Source organism: Rana temporaria, chromosome 4 (assembly GCF_905171775.1).
Source record: "Rana temporaria chromosome 4, aRanTem1.1, whole genome shotgun sequence".
Lineage (NCBI taxonomy): Eukaryota > Metazoa > Chordata > Amphibia > Anura > Ranidae > Rana > Rana temporaria.
In genome coordinates this window covers 181,461,342-181,474,478 of record NC_053492.1, presented here as the reverse complement: position 1 = coordinate 181,474,478, position 13,137 = coordinate 181,461,342, and positions in this window count along the sequence as shown.

The window sequence follows — 13,137 nt, the reverse complement described above, 5'->3', positions numbered from 1 at the left end:
CAAAATTTGTATAGCATGATTCGCAAAAATATAATATAATATATTTTCTATGCATAAGAATGGTATAAAAAAATGAATCAAATAATCTATATAATAATGCTCTGCATATAATACAATGTTCAAAATCCTAACGAGATTAGACATTTAGAAATATTTTTTAAAATATATTTCTGTTTTACCCATTTATCAATTCCTGCTCTGGGTGAATTACAAACTAATATCCAGAGGGGCCCATTTATAATGGAGAGTGAATATCGCTATTCTCTCTCAGCAAAGTTATTGCCCATTGTAGCATGCATTTTTAGGACCATTCATAAAATACAGGCTGTGGTGTGGAGCCCGCAGAGTCTTTTGGAGTTCTCTTTGCTTAAAGCGGGAGTTCACCCGAAATTTTTTTTTTAACATTAGATTGAGGCTAATTTTAGTAAGCAGAATCGGGTGTTCTTTTAAAAATTAATGCAGTACTTACCGTTTTAGAGATCGATGTTCTCCCGCCGCTTGCGGGTATGATCTTTGGGACTGGTCGTTCCTATTTGATTGACAGCCTTCCTGCGGTCGCATACAGCGCGTCACCAGTTGCCGAAAGAAGCCGAACGTTGGTGCGGCTCTATACGGCGTTCGGCTACTTTCGGGAACTCGTGACGTGCTGTATGCGACCGTCGGAAGGCTGTCAATCAAATAGGAACGCCCAGTCCCGCAGCCCATACCCGGAAGCAGCGGGAGAACATCGATCTCTAAAACGGTAAGTACTACATTCATTTTAAAAAAAACACCCGATACTGCTTACTAAAATTAGCCTCAATCTAATGTTAACACATTTTTTAGGGTGAACTTCCACTTTAAAATGATTAGAGGAGAAGTTTGACAAGCCGTGTGACCAGGTTTTTCTCACCTCTTCATTTATTTGAATTGCAATTCACTGACTTCTGCTTGCTGGCATCCAGATTTTACTGATGCAGGCTATCTATTTGGATAAGTCCAAGAACACACAAAGTGGGCACTTCTCTAACTACAGCAAACTAGGCTCCTGAAAGTAGAGACAAAAAAATGATGCCTCAGTGCCCAAAAATTTAAGCTATTTTAACGAATCTATATTTCTTTACACATAGGTGGCCATTAATTGCCTGATTATAACTGTAAATTCTTCTAATTAAAATTATTGCTTGTGGTAATTGGGTGGTTACCGTGGTCATGTGGCACCAAGCATGCCCTGTGGTCAGAGGAACTTGCTTGTTTCCAGTTTTCTTCTTCCAGCAAGTCCAAAAAGCTCCAAAGCAAAGACCTATCAGAATATTTGGCCGATGGATAAGGTTGGGCACATTCACAGTATTTATCCATATCACTATTTAATAGATGTACCTGCAGTCTTTAGGAATCTAACAAGGGCTAATTACCATACTCGGTAAAGTACAAAATAACTGGCAAATTACCTTATTATCACATTTTACTTGCACTTTTGTAACACACTAGAGTGAAAAAAGTAAAAGTGAACTGGATAGCTTACTTAATGTTCATGGAATTCTAAACATGATACAATAGAGTGTTTCTCCCCATTTAAATATATATTTTTGGGACTATCTTGTTTCATTTTTTTCTTTAGGGGATAGCTTCCATAACAGAAGTTCCTAAAACAGATTACTTTGAAAGTTTATCTGTACTAAATAAAAAGAACTAACAGTGCCTGAGGTCTGAAAGGTGACCACGTTGATTATATAAATTACACTTTGTATTCCTAGATTCACCAGTAAGAAAATGACTCAACTTAATACAGTTCAAATACAAATTTATATTTGTAGACATATACTGACATATACAATAGGTTGATATATTAATATATGATATATTAAAAACTAAAGGTTAAATAGAAGCACTATTCACAACAACCAAGTATGTTATATTGCCTACCATTAGCCCTTCCTTTGCAGTCATTAGAGTTCAGGCTATGCAGAAAACATTTTGTAGAAATGTGGTGAGCTGGTAGGCAGGTCAGAGGAAGGGAGAAGAGGGAGAAAGTATGTGAGCGCATGCACATGTGTGTGTATATATCTTCTTATTAAACTACCGTATTTATCGGCGTATAACGTGCACTTTTTTCCCCTTAAAATCAGGGGGGAATCGTGGGTGCGCCGATCCCCGCTTTCTGAGCGCCGCCGCCAACATATACCGAGGGCAGTACACTCGGGTACACTCAGCTGGGCTCGGCCACGCTTGGCTCCGCTCGCGGTCACACCCTGTGCCGCCTCCTAGCCTTTATGCGAGAGGAGCCGAGCGTGGCCGAGCCCAGCCGAGTGTACCTGAGTGTACTGCACTCGGTATATGTCGGCGGCGGCGTTCAAAAACAGTGCGGGAGAAGCGGGAAGAAGTGGGGAGGACACCACGAATGCCGCAGACGGACGTCGGACCGGACAAGGCCGCCAATGGACGCCGGGCAACTGTAAGTAACTGTATGTGTAAATTGTCAGTATTTCTTTTTTTTTCTTAGGATTCTTCTCTAGGTTTGGGGTGCGCGCTATACGCCGGTGCGCGCTATAGGGCGATAAATACGGTATACAGTACGTTAATCTTGGCATCCCCTATTTTTTGCAATTACCTCAACCCAAATATATATATTGTATGTATATCATAAATGAGTACACCCCATTTGAAAAGTAAGATTTTAATCAATATCTCAATGAACAGAAGAATTTCCCAAATTTTGACAAGACTGAGTTTTATAGAACATTTGTTTAACTCATTGCATAAAAGTAAGACTAATAAAACAACTTAGATGACAAAATCTTCAGTTTTACTGAACTTAGTTGATGCAAAATGAATACACCCCACATCAAAAACGACTACATCTAGTATTTTGTATGACCTCAATGATTTGTAAGGACAGCACCAAGACTTCTAGGCATGGAATGAACAAATTGGGGAAATATTGTAACGTCTGACTTTTTTCCATTCTTCAAGAACGGCCTCTTTTAGAGCCTGGATGCTGAATGGAGAGTGATGCTCAATGCCCTCTTCGGAATTTCCTATAGGTGTTCGATTGGGTTCAGATCAGAAGACATACTTGGCCACTGAATAACGTTCACCCTGTTCCTCTTCATAAATGCAACAGTGGCCTTAGATGTGTGTTTTGGATCATTGTCATGTTGGAAAAGTGCACGACCAAGGGCATGGAGTGATGGTAGCATCTTCTCTTTCAATATAGAGCAGTACATCTGTGGATTCATAATACCATGAATGAAATGCAGCTCCCTGACACCAAGCAGAACTCATGCAGCCCCAAAGAAGGACACTGCCACCACTATGTTTAACTGTAGGCACCATGTATTTTCCTTTGTACTCCTCACCTTTGCCACGCCATACAGTCTTGAAGCCATCAGTTTCAAAAACATTTATCTTGGTTTCATTACGCCAGAGTTCAAAGTTCCAGTAGTCTTCTTCTTTTTCAGCATGGGTCCTGGCAAATTCTAGGCAGGCCTTTTTGTGCATGGGCATCGGCTTCCTTCATGTTTGGCTTCCTACTTCTTTAGCTAACTTCAGTGAACTTGCATGGTGATTTTCTTCAACCCTTCTCATCAGAAGACACTCCTGTTGAGGTGTTAACTTCTGTGGATGGCCTGGACGTCCGTGAGATGGTTGAGTTCCATCTTTGTAACATTTTTGTATCACTTTTGCTACAGTATTCTGATTGATATGTAAAGCCTTGCTGATCTTCTTGTAGCCTTCACCTTTCGTGTGTAAAGAATATATTCTCTTTCTCAGGCCTTGTGACATTTCTCTTTCATGTGGTGTCATTGCTGACAGCATGAAATGGGAGGGTTTTCTTTCTGTTAAGTAATGCCCTTTTATAATCAACTGTCTGCTGGATACCCATTTAATGAATAATTAGACTCATCTGTAGATGAATTCTTGTTAATTTGGATTTCGTTGTCTAAAATCCAGCTTTGCTCTGAGTGCCGGTTCACACTACATCGACTTGGGATATGACTTGTGTCGCCCCAAGTCGCGCGACATGAGAAATTTGTAGTATAAGTGTCCCATAGAAAATTTTAATTCTGAAAGGAAAAAAAAAAGGTTTTCTGACAAATCTGTTGGGATGTACTCATTTATGCTGAGCACTGTATATATACATATATATAAATATATATATATATATATATATATATATATATATATATATATATATATATATATATATATATATATATATATATATATATATATATATATTAGGGCTGTGGAAATTAACTATTAATTCATCGATTAATCTTAAATTTTTTTGATCGATCAAAATTTTTTTGATCGATCAAAATTTTTTTGATCAATCAAAATTCTTTTGATTGCTACTCACCTCTCCTTTTTTTTTAAATCCTGACTCGGTTTGTGAGTGTTGTCTCGCAATACAAGCAGAATTTAAGCCTCTGTGGTGTGCAGTACCGCATTTGGCCAGGGGTGCAGGGGCGCCGAAGAGGATTGTAGTAGTTCGGAAATACTCGTAAACAATCCGTTCCTGAACCTTTCCGATTTCTGCCGAGCTGTCCCCGAGTAATTTTGAGGCTCTCCGGTGCCCCACCTCTGGCCACATGCGGTATTGCATGCCATAGAAGTCAATGCGGAACAAATTATTTTCGTTTCCATTGACTTCTATGGGGAAACTCGCTTTGATATGCGAGTGCTTTGTATAACGAGCATTCTCCTGGAACGGATTATGCTCATAATCCAAGGTTCCACTGTGTGTGTATATATATATATATATATATATATATATATATATATATATATGTTTTTTAATCAATATACATTCTTTTTTGCTAGGTTTCTTCAGTCCAGTTACTTGATGTCATGGATCCGCTTTCTCCTTCCTCCAATGGTGGGTAGATCCTGAATGCAGCAGAGAATGGCACCATGTAATAATGTGGCATCTCTCTCTACAGTATTCTCCTGTTAGCTCAGACCAGCATAAAACTACCATTGACAGTTTAGGCTCACAGAAAAGTGGGTTGAATACAACTACTTTCAACCCAGAACATGAGAAGCGCTAAATCACAAAGCAGTAGGTCTGCAGGAGACAGTACAGCACATAGGGTGAGCATTGCAGTAAAAGCTGATTTTTTTTTGGTTTAAAATAATGCTGGTCAATTAAAAAAACAAAATATAAAGTTTGACTTTAAACATTTTGTAGGTGTAGAAACAGCAGCTTACCTACTCCTAAAATAGCGCTCCTAGATGAGATGCACGCTCCTCTGGGGTCTACGTGCAACAAAACAGCTCAGTGGCCCAGATTCAAAGAGCAATTGCGCCTGCGTAACCATAGTTACGCAGCGCAATTGCTTACTTGCCCCGGCGTAACGAGTTCTCCTGATTCAGAGAGCTTGTTACGCCGACTACAGCCTAAGATATGCGTGGCATAAGGCTCTTATGCCCTCATATCTTAGGCTGCATTCTTACGTTGGCCGCTAGGTGGCGTTCCCTTTGTGGTCAGCGTATAGTATGCAAATTGCATACTAACGCCGATTCACAACGTTACGCGAGCCCTGCGTACGCAGTTTACGTTGTTTGCGTACGTCGTTTTTTTGCGTAAGGCTGCCCCTTCTATAGCAGGGGCAGCCAATGCTAAAGTATACCCGTCGTTCCCGCGTCACGAAATTTGAAATTTACGTCGTTTGCGTAAGTGATTCGTGAATGGCGCTGGACGCCATTCACGTTCACTTTGAAGCAAATGACGTCCTTGCGACGTCATTTGCCGCAATGCACGTTGGGAAAGTTTCCCGACGGAGCATGCGCTCTACGATCGGCGCGGGAACGCGCCTAATTTAAATGATTCCCGCCCCCTACGGGATCATTTAAATTGAGCGCTTACGCCGGGCATTTTGCCGGAGCGCCCTCGCAATTTACGGAGCTACCTCCGTGAATCGAGGGTGAATCGAGGGTAGCACAGAAAATTTGCGGGGGCGCAGGGCAAAAACGGTGCCCTGCGCCTACGTAAAAAATGCACATATCTTACTGAATCTACCCCAGTGTGTTTAGCAAAGGGCAAAATTGTCCTGTTTTTTTGGGGGGGGGGGCTGCCTTCTAAAGCATACACTACAGAGCTATTTGTTAATTTTGCAAGAGATATATGTATCAGAATGTAATGTACAAAATCATTATACTGTAAATGACAATGGAAAGTCTAAGTTCAGTTCATCTCTATAGCTGCTGTTAATTCAAAAATAATTTATACAAGTAGAAAGTGATTATTAACAAATGCTTTCATGCAGCACGCAATTTATTAATGGTGGGTAAGCCACTCTTTTTTTTTTTTTTTTTAAGTGGAGGTATAAAGTTACTGATCTGCAGGGGGGTAGTTTACATATCTACAAAATACTTGGGTAAATTGCTTACTGATATACATACATCCATTACATGTCAGATACATCAAGAGATACCCAAAAGGTTCACCTAATGGTCAGCCTCATTCCATCATGTGAAATCTTCTCTAAGTGGCATGGCAATGACTACAGGAAATGTCAGAGCATTTAAATTGATAGGTCATTGTTTCTTCCTTGGGAGTTTTGGCTTTGGAATGGACCAATTGCAGTGCTGCCACCACACAGGAATTGTAAATGAAGCACCTGCCAAACTACTGCACATCACACAATTTATGGCAGTTCTTTAGGTCAAAGGTGAAAGTAAACTGTGTGGCTTGAATATAAAGAGAAGTACAAATAAATGATTTACAACTATTCTATTACAAACTTGGTACAATTAATTGAACAATAATAATAATAATACTCATACCATAAAACATAAAGAATAATAATGGAAATCAGCCAAATGAAATTAAATGTTATTACATAATGACCTGTCAAGTTTTCAAGATACAGTATGTGTTGCCCTGTTAACAATTAGTAATTTCATCACAAAAAAAAAACATATTTTGCCCTTATCTCAAATATATTGAACATTTTTTTTGTTCTCAACTCTGCTTTCAAATAAACTGTAAACCTCTATGCCGCCTAATTAGAAATTCACAACACAGAACAAGACATATAATTATTTCTAAATGGACAAACGATTTGAATTGCCCAGGTTTGTGACAATTGTATTTTATTAAAAAAAAAAACTTATGTATGCATTAAGTATTTTCCAAATTAAATCTGGGGACACCTCAAAACCACAGCACCATTTTTAGTCATACCCACAAAATTCAAGCTGCCTTCCACCAGTGAAAGGCAAAAGTCAGGATTCTGCAGACAAGCCGGTAACTCTGATATGGGCTGACTGTTTACAAGCTGTAGGGCTTTTGAATGAACTCATCAGCACCCTCATAGTCCATTCAGAACTACAAGCCGCTGTGGCTGATGGTAGTTGTAGTATATTCATTCACAAGAAACTGAGAATGAATGAAGCGACAGTGTGGGTGGAGTCCTGCACAGCCGTGATGTTTTTGAATTGTGACTGCGGGTGGAAGATCCCCCACCCACTGTCGCACTGAGGTGGGGATTGGAGATATGCTGTAGGTGCTAGAACATTGTACACATAGTAGTGAATACTTACCGTGTACCACAAGCGATAGGGTGACTTCTACTACCAGTTACTGAGACTGCTTGTACAAGAGTGGCATTACCACAAGTGTTCTGCAGCAGTTGCTACAGCTATAATACTAGTGCTAATAATTGCAGATTGCCATTTGCCTTGTTATCTGTTTTACCTACAAATCGACAATATACAGTAATAACTGTTTAACCTTTTCCTGGACTCTGCATGAGGATCCTCCAAGGGCTTGTTCACACTTGATTAAATTCCTAACTCATAACAACGCTAGCGTTAATGCTATGGGCATTAGACTCGTGTTAATGCACTTTAGTATAGGCTTAACTGGGGTTAATGCTTTACACTGGTGTTTTACAAGCATTAGTTTTCAAGATACAGTATGTGTTGCCCTGTTAACAATTAGTAATTTCATCACAAAAAAAACAAAAAAAACATATTTTGCCCTTATCTCAAATATATTGTACATTTTTTTTGTTCTCAACTCTGCTTTCAAATAAACTGTAAACCTCTATGCCGCCTAATTAGAAATTCACAACACAGAACAAGACATATAATTATTTCTAAATGGACAAACGATTTGAATTGCCCAGGTTTGTGACAATTGTATTTTATTAAAAAAAAAACTTATGTATGCATTAAGTATTTTCCAAATTAAATCTGGGGACACCTCAAAACCACAGCACCATTTTTAGTCATACCCACAAAATTCAAGCTGCCTTCCACCAGTGAAAGGCAAAAGTGACTGTTGGGTTGGGGAGTCTACAAAGTTGAAATGCTGGTTCACTGCTTTCAGTATATTAGGGTGGCACCTGTGAACTTGCTGCCTTCTATCTGGGAAAGACAAAAGAAGTGAGAGGCCTCGTACACACGACCGAGTTTCTCGGCAAAAACCAGCAAGAAACTTGCTGGGAAATATTTTTTTGCCGAGGAAACCGGTCGTGTGTACATTTTCGTCGAGGAAACTGTCGAGAAACTCGACGAGCCAAAAAGAGAGCAAGTTCTCTATTTCCTCAACGGGAATTGAGAAACTTGCCTTATCGAGTTCCTCAACAGCCTAACAAGGAACCTGACGAGGAAAATTATGTGTTTCGCCCGTCAAGTTCCTCGGTCGTGTGTACGAGGCCAGAGGGTTAGGTTGGTGCCTGCATATTGCAATATATATGTTATATCGGGGATGGCGGCTGGGGATGTTTGTTTACCTGGGACAGTTTGCTTGAAACTGAAGACTGACCCTGGCAAACAGAGATGAAAGGCAACCTTGACTTGAAGCTCTTATATGAGCTCTAATAAAAAGTATGAGGAAAGAAACCTAGTTGCCTTAGTAAAAAGTCTCATCTTTTATACATGAGCTTTTAGGTTGTTTTTAGTAATGTGGTTTTACCCCTACATGGAATTTCACATTTAAAATGTTTAATTATTCCACAACTTAGCTGCTGTACATTGGGACACAGGGGCTTACATTCCATAGCAAACCACACAATTTATAAGAGCTTAAACACTGATCAATCAAAGTCAATTTGTTATCAGTTTGTGTTTTTATTCATCCAAGTCATAATATTACATAAAAAAATTATTAAATGAATGCATGTCAAATGCCCACCTGCACCAGCCCCTATATTCATGTAACAACCAGAGCCAGATCTCTTGCAGGGCAACATAGGGTCTTGTGATAGTCAAGGCGCCCGATCATCCCAATACCATTGGAATTAAAGGGACACTTAAGCCTGTGCACACGATCGGATATCTGATGGAATCTAATCCGATTGATTTTTTCGTCGGATATCCGATGAAGTTGACTTTCATCAGTTTTGCCTACACACCATCAGTCAAAAATCCAACCATGTCCAAACCCGGTGACGTAAAACACAACGACGTGGTGAGATTAAGTTCAATGCTTCCGAGCATGCGTCGACTTGATTCTGAGCATGCATGGATTTTTGACCGATGGACTTTCACACAAACGATCGTTTTTTTTTATCGTTTTTTTATCCATAGGAAAATTTAAAAACATGTTCTATTTTTTTTTAACCGATGGAAAACAAACTGATGGGGCCCACACATGATCAGTTTGACTGATGAAAACAGTCCATCGGTCTGTTTTCATCAGACAAACCAATAGTGTGTACAGGGCTTAAAGCTTTGTGTTTTAAAAAAAAAAAAATAACAAACATGTCATACTTACCTCCACTGTGTAGTTCTTTTTGCACAGTGTGGCCCAGAACGTCCTCTTCACGGCGGCTCTCACGGCTCCTCACCACAAGAGGTGATTAAGGTGAAAAAACACGTAGGTTTACAAACCCTTTAAACTTCTTCCTGAGTGTCTTCCTGAGTCCTTCTTCCTGATTGTCCACATTGTTGGTTTTGCCCATTGCCGTTCCTAGTGAGGTGTGATATTAGCATCACCCGTGATCAGTTTATCAGGGGTGCAAAGTCAGGATTCTGCAGACAAGCCGGTAACTCTGATATGGGCTGACTGTTTACAAGCTGTAGGGCTTTTCAATGAACTCATCAGCACCCTCATAGTCCATTCAGAACTACAACCTGCTGTGGCTGATGGTAGTTGTAGTATATTCATTCACAAGAAACTGAGAATGAATGAAGCGACAGTGTGGGTGGAGTCCTGCACAGCCGTGATGTTTTTGAATTGTGACTGCGGGTGGAAGATCCCCCAACCACTGTCGCACTGAGGTGGGGATTGGAGATATGCTGTAGGTGCTAGAACATTGTACACATAGTAGTGAATACTTACCGTGTACCACAAGCGATAGGGTGACTTCTACTACCAGTTACTGAGACTGCTTGTACAAGAGTGGCATTACCACAAGTGTTCTGCAGCAGTTGCTACAGCTATAATACTAGTGCTAATAATTGCAGATTGCCATTTGCCTTGTTATCTGTTTTACCTACAAATCGACAATATACAGTAATAACTGTTTAACCTTTTCCTGGACTCTGCATGAGGATCCTCCAAGGGCTTGTTCACACTTGATTAAATTCCTAACTCATAACAACGCTAGCGTTAATGCTATGGGCATTAGACTCGTGTTAATGCACTTTAGTATAGGCTTAACTGGGGTTAATGCTTTACACTGGTGTTTTACAAGCATTAATGATGAGTTTAAAATGCTCCCCAAACACCCTATGCACGGTTTTGGCACATTTGATGTTCGTTAGGCGTGTTAAATCGCTCCACAAACACCTTTTTCTTTTTGAAAGGGAAGTGACATTTACAGGAAATTTGAGGTGTGGCTTGTCATCAGGCCCGGACTGGGAAAAAAATTAGGCCCAGGCGTTTTAGACTGAGCAGCCCATGGCTAATTTACCGGGAGGCACAGAGAGCATGGGGGGGGGGGCGGAGAATGTGGGGGGGGGGTTGGAGAACACAGGGGAGTTTCGAGAGCACTAAGGGGGGCAGAGAGCACAGGAGGTGAAGAGCATGGGGGTGGAAAACACTAGGGGGAGCCTGAGAGCACATGGGGCTGGAGAGCACAAACAGGGGCAGAGAACACGGGAGGCGAAGAGCACAGTGGGGGTGGAGAGCACAGAGGGGCTGGAGAGCACTGAGGGGGCGGGGACCACAGAGGGCTAGAGAGCACAAGCAGGGTCAGAGAACATGGAAGGCAAACAGCACAGGGAGGTGAAGATAGCAGGGGGGTGGAGACCATGGGGGGCTTAAGAGCACTTTGGGGCGGAGAGCAGATGGGCAACTGGAGTGCATAGGGGGGACTAAAAGCACGGGGAGGGGCTGGAGAGAACTAGGAGGCCAGAGAGTAAAGGGGAGCTGATGAGCACAGGGGGCCTGAGAGCATTGGGAGGGGCTGGAGAGCATTAGGGGGGGCTGGAGAGTACAGGGGTTGATGAGCACATGGGGGCATGAGAGCACTAGGAGGGGCTGGGGGGGGCTGAGAGCACTGGGGGAGGGCTGGAGAGCACTGGGGGGGCTGGAGAGTACAGAGAGCTGGAGCGCACTGGGGGGGCCAGAGAAGCAGCGGCACACACAGAAGAATCTATCTCTTTATTTTTCTCCTACAGCCTCTGAATGCCCACGGAAGGGAGAGAGTGAGAAGCAGGCATTCAGAGGTTGTGGGAGAAAAATAGAGATGTTTTTTTCTACTGTGTCTACAGCGGCTTCTCCTATCCAGGTGCACACATGGAGACTGAGACACACTCACTTGAACACCGGAGGCCACGTGTCATGTAGATCCCCTCCCTCTTCACGGTAACGGTCGGAGAGGCTGGGCGAGTGGCCGGGGTTCAAGGAGCAGCTCTACTGCCTTGGCCCCACAAGAACATGTGGCCCGCGGCCCACTGGGCAAGTGCGTTGTGTGCCCTATAGCCAGTCCGGGCCTGCTTGTCATGGTGAATGTTTCCTGTGCATACTCCAGTGGTAGGAAAGGCGGCAGCATGGATTCCTTTATTATGTTTTATCTCATGTTTGGCCTCCTGCAGATGATGCTGATGTATGAGCAATTGGCTGAACAGAGGAAGAGGAAGGACATCCAGGCGCTATTGGACACATCCAATTGTTGATATTTTAAAGGGTATTCTCATGCCCTGTACCATGATTTACGCACCTATCCTCAGAAGTTTTATCAGAAGTTTTATCACTATGTCTGCATGAATATTACATCCTTTAATGCACTGCTGGAGATTTTTAGACCTTGGTTGATATGCAGCAGAACCAGAGTTAGACTTCCAGTGCGTCCAGAACAATGTCTATTAATCCAAGGTGACAAAAGTATGGAACAGTTCTGTACACATTGCTGCATTTTACAAATTTTAACGTGGCGCAGCCGCACCACAACTGAGCCACAAATGCCTGTCAGTGCGCTTATGGAGTGTTACCATAGACTTGAATGGGAGGCATTTAAAAGGCTTCAAACACATCCAGACTCGACACAAGGCTTCGATTTTGAAGTGAAGAAACAACGACACGATGCTAAAGCTTCATGTATTGATAATGTGAACAGCACTGTGTGTCCATAGTATCATTTGCATAGGCATTTGAGGAGCGTTAAAAAGCTCCTGAAATGCCTGCTTTCAATGCCAGTGTGAAGCCCAACTTGGGTACCAACCTTCTGACCCAATTCACATGTTCACCAGTTATTACAGCTATCAAGCAGGAAGATAAGGGAGGAGGATAAGAGAGAGCTGGAGGTGGAAGGGGCATTCTGCTGTCTGCCCTCTAGACATGACCACTGGTATTGCAGCAACATTCTACAGGGAATTACTGTGGAAGAAATTCTGCAGAGAACAAACAGGGGCTCCCTCTTCCACAGTGCCTTCCCATCCCATCAACATAAAAAAATGTGACCAGAAGGGATAAATGTCTGTAAAGGAGGTTGCATAATACTGTTATTGACACTAGTACACAGTCTAAATGCATATCTTTCTGCTCCCTATCACCTCTCACCAAAGGAGAAAGTTTTGTTCAACAATGGAGCAATATACTGCTCTCAATAGAGTATAGGGAACAGCCAAGGCTTACTATTCTTTTACTTCTGCTTCTTACGCCCTGCCTGCCAGAGCTAGACCAGGTCACAAAGCTACAATGTTTACCTTGTAAATACAGAGATCACCATACTAGAAATAATGCTGGGCATGTGCAAA